This window comes from Halyomorpha halys, unplaced genomic scaffold (genome assembly GCF_000696795.3).
Source record: "Halyomorpha halys isolate HHAL.00 unplaced genomic scaffold, Hhal_1.1 Scaffold1471.1, whole genome shotgun sequence".
NCBI lineage: Eukaryota > Metazoa > Arthropoda > Insecta > Hemiptera > Pentatomidae > Halyomorpha > Halyomorpha halys.
The window spans coordinates 314,087-319,505 of NW_027104806.1; positions in this window are offsets into that span (position 1 = coordinate 314,087).

Genomic DNA, 5,419 nt, shown 5'->3' on the forward strand with positions numbered 1-5,419 from the left:
CTGTTAGTTGTTGGGCTCAAATCACCGGGCGTTTGGACAAGCGCTTACCACACGTTTGTGCTGAGTTACTATTGTTTTAGAACTGTTAAAAACAATACAAATACATCATATATCTATATAAACAATTGTGCTCTCCATGTTTTAATTAATTAATTAATTTTTCCGAAATTCCGAAATTTAAGATTATATATTTTAAACTTCTATCAATTAGGTGCGAATACATTCTTTCAAATCCAAATGTGTCTAGTTAATTAACAAATATCTGATAAACATACTATAATAAAAGTTGAATGTAAAGTTTATCTAGTACCTTTTCTATGTTCATCAACTACTAACTTTTCTCCTTGTCTTTATTTTGTTAAGTTTCAATCGCCCAAATTTACTTCAAATTTTTATATTTCTTCCATATTATTGTATGTATGTTACTTTGGAATCAACTCTTCAATTTAAAAAACGACACAATCAGATCAGAATCTAAGTGGTATTATTGTTTATTTAAAAACAAGATACGGGAGTTTCGGTTTTTCCTGGGAACAATTTATAATTTTCTAAATAATGGTATATATACTTCTTTTTTGTGACATAAATACATCAGTTAATATATCTTTGTATTGGTTGAGCAGTATTTGGGATAGACTGGCCGGTACTGCGCTGGGTAGGGTATGCGCCCTTGGGTTGCGCGTGTGCCGGTCTAAGTTGATAATTGCGGGTTAGAAAAGTGTTCCCATCACGACCCTACTCCGAAGTCAGGTACCTTGCCCTACCCACAAACTCTATTAATACTCTCCCGATTGACCATATCCAACGCTAATGTTACTTTTTTTTTGTATTTGTTTGGTATTGTTTAGGACCAACCTCAATTATCACCTGTGGGAACGATATTGTCTCAATTTCTGATTGAAGTAACATAAAAAATGGACGCAGATAACCCTTCTCGCTATACCGGAGAATCGGGCGTTGAACCCAACAGACAACACATATAAATAGTATTTAAAGAAAAAGTATTTGTTTTAGTATGAGGAAACCAGTAATAGTTAAAGTATAGTATTAAGAATAAAGTAATTATCATTTCCACCCTATTCCTGGCCATTTCTGAGATAGGGAGGGGTTATCCGATGATTACCACCCTGTTTTAACAAGAACGGGAAGGTTGAGATTTCTTTCCGTGAGGACACCACGAAATAATAGTCAACCCATCCAGGCCAGAAACAAATTTTAACCTGGACTGCGCCGCTGCAGTTTCCAACTTGCTAAGGTGACGCCTAAACACGCTCGCCTGTAACGGATTCTTATTCTGTATAATAGGTATATAATAATGTAGCAAATAATGTATATCCTCACCTATAGAAGTCGATATTCAAAAATAAATTTTAAAAAAGTTAGAGTGAAAAACCGCCATATACAAAGCCCGATTTGTAGTCAAGGATATCGTATTAGTATAGGATATTAGTAACATAAACGTTGTTTATAATTCTAAAAATAAAAAATGTTACTAAAAATTGCAAACACACTACTAGATCAGATAAAATTATTGCAATTGCAAACACACTACCACATCAGGTAAAATTATTTCAAATGTAAACACACTACCAGATCAGGTAAAATTATTACAAATGCAAACACACTACCACATCAGGTAAAATTATTCCAAATGCAAACACACTACCACATCAGGTAAAATTATTCTAAATGCAAACACACTACCACATCAGGTAAAATTATTCTAAATGCAAACACACTACCACATCAGGTAAAATTATTCCAATTGTAAACACACTACCACATCAGGTAAAATTATTCCAATTGCATACACACTACCACATCTGGTAAAATTATTCCAATTACAATATATTTCATCATTGCCTATTGTTTTCACTTAAATACTATTAAGGTACTATAAAGGTATTGCATTGCATATAGTAACTTGTGTTACATATTTAAATATATTTAATACTTATAGTTTTATATTTCCATTTTTTACTCATTGAAAAAGGTTATTCTCTTAAAATAGGATGACACTAAATTCAATATAACAATGGAATATCATTCTACATTCGATTCAATATCATCTCAACACTCACTGACCACTGTATTTAAAACTGTTTTGCACTAAGTACTGTTTTTCTTGTATTATTTGAGGGTTTGGTGTAATGATTGTTAAATAATTTATATTTGTTCCATATCTTGATAAATTCAAGTGGTTCATCATTCGTTTTATGAAAAATTAAGAGTTTTGTCGTATTGACAAATGAAAAAAATTACAAATAATATATAATGCTTTTATTTATATTGATGCCTATTTATTTATTAAATTAAAGACTAAAATTTATTTATTTACTTAATTGTTTATCTGTTTGTTAAATTATTCTCGAAGACCCAAAGGTTTTGCTTTATCTTGTAATAAATTTCTAAGAGAAAAAGCGTCCATTTATACCTGTTGCGAAATAACATTTGTAACAATTGAAGGCGTAAAAAAGTAGCAGGATTTATGTCGTACTCGTAAGTAAGTGAAACAGTTATCGGCAGTTATGTACCAGTATTGACAGGTCAAAATTTGTTTTTAAGGATTAAGAGTTTGTTACACCAACCGTTTCAAAATTGGTGCCAGTTATAAGCTGAGGATTAAGCTTATAACCACCACCAATTTTGAAACAGTTGTTGGCACCAATGTACTTTAAAACAAAGGTTCACCTGTCAAGGACTTTTGCACTTACCCAACCTGCTTTAAACATTTCGTTTAACCAATTAAATTTATAAAGAGGTTTAAATAATTATAATCGCATGACAAGCAAATAGTTTTACTATTTAAAAAAATAAAGCTTGTCAATTTTAAAAACCAAACCTTACAGTCGTAAAACAAGCACCAAAATATTAAGGGAAGGGGTAACATTTAAGCTTAGGCATTCCAGGACCGTTTGGCAGACACGAGAGGCGGGAAACCCATTAAGGCGATGGTTTGGATTGAATACAATAATCTGTTAATTGCACTAATATTAATTATTTACTAATCCAATAAGCAGCGGGTTTATACACCATCACGGCTGTGTCTTGGTTAATAACATTAGCGTCAAACCATTGCTCCTATCTTCAGCCTCGCCTAAATCCCTCATAAGTTGTAATTTATATCATTAACATTAACTAAAGAAAAACATGAACTAATTAATTGAAAAATTAGCGTCGATTTAGCTTCATTAGCTACAAAGGGAAATTTCATTCAGATAAACCAACAGCTTTCTGAATAGTATAGGTGCATTATATCAAATTGCAGCTAGAAACTCGTTACAATAATTCTTATTTAGACACAATTTAATTAGTTTAAACAGTAAGAAGTAATTTAATTTATAACAGATTATAATAATTCTTATTTAGACATAATTTAATTAATTTAAACAGTAAGAAGTAAATTAATTTATAACAGACATCCCCATAAAATTGTTACCTCTAAATTTTACGGTATTTTATGTTTATGAATATTTCCAATTAAAGATGAACTTTTTGTTAGTACTTAATAATATGAAGGATGAAATACATAATACATGATATATAGATATTTGTAAAGGATAACTATTATTATTTTTTAATTAAATAGTTTATTGAATAATAAATTATAAAATAGTGCACACTAGTATTAATATAATTTCAAACACCTTTTATATTCATAAAGTTGCTGAATAACACTTTAAGTTCTTGTCTGATATTTTAATTATTAAAATTAAAATTTAGTACTATTAATTTTACAATACTGAGTTATCTCTTCAGACGCTCAGGAAATTTCTTTAAATAAATAAAACTTAATTCTTGAGAAATTAATTATTTATTCATGCTCACACTGTTACAATTATTTATATTATATTATTATATTTTATGTCACTATTATGTGAAACAGTAATCAGTTATAGTACTAAGTATATTCATTAGAAAATAAATAAATTAGAATATATAAAAAAACTTTTTGGTAAATGTATATTTATTTAATAATTATTGGCAATATTACTTCGATATAATTTTAATTTACGATCAAGATGTCCAAATTTTCGGCTAATCATTAGGAATAATCTTATTTTGATTTATATTTATCAAAATTGAAAAATAAAATTGGTTTTCTCAAAAAAAGTATTTAAATTTTGACAAATCTACAACGAAATAAAATTATTCCTAATGATAGTGAGATCGGACATTTTGAATGTGAATTAAAATCATGGTAAAATAATCTTGTATTGTAAAATAATTATTAAATAAATTAGAATAATGAAACTAATATACATCTTTCGCAATATAAGCCGAATTATTAATAATTAGGAAAATATGTTGGAAGTTGTCTTATAATTACAGCTTTTTTAATGCCCTCTGAACTTAATTAATGAATCAAAAAGCTAATTTACTTTGAGACGGAATAATCATATCTATAACGCCTTGATCTTAATTGAAAAATCGTGAAAACAATTTCGTGCTCATGTTTCTTTTTTATTTATAATACTATTAAACATCTGAGTCCTACAGCGCCTATGCAATGAATTTGCTAAATTGATCAAAGTATTAAGCCCAACTTTGTATAATTACAGGGCATATTAGGCGTTGGGCCTAAATTAAATTTCAGTGTACAAAGTAGCAGGACCTCTTGAGATCTTAATTTTAAATAACGGTAACATTAATTTTCTTCAATTATAGAGAATGTTAAACCATTTCTTTTCATTATACTATGTTCAAAGAAATCACTTTATTAATAATGGTTTAAATACATATCAAATAATAATTATGAACATTATATATATACTCAATAATTAAATACATTCCTTTACAAATTAACTTTTTCATATTATATAAAAATACAAATAACATAAACTGTATTTTTAAACAAATTTTCAATTAATAATTAGTTATAGAATGAGAAAGGACAGTTTCAAAAATTCAAAAGCTTGTTATCGATAAAATTCTTTAAAAAAAAGTATTAATCTGCATTTAAAAAAAAGCCGAAACGTCAACGTGTTTTGTTGACGTTTCGGCTAATATATTTTTTTTTCTATTTTTTAAACTACATAATGTGTGAACTGATATAACTTGTGTTCAGAAAATGGCCAAAAATCGAAAGGCAGACATATCAATACAGTTTTTATAATTTAATTAATAAAATTTATTACTAAAACATTTTGAGGATTTTTAGCCCTAATTTTGAATTTTTTTATTGGTTACCTGACGCACTATAAAATATTATTTTATTTTTTTCCTGTCCAAAAAAGATTTATTTAATTTATATATCTATCACTATAAAAACAACGAGTACAAGTCAAGTTTTACTAATTTTAATCTTGTTAACTATCTGGTTCATACTAAACAAATAATAAGAAACACAAATTATACCGAAAATTTTCATGCTGAACTATTTGGAAAAAAATTCTTCTAATCATTACCAGTTTTTTAA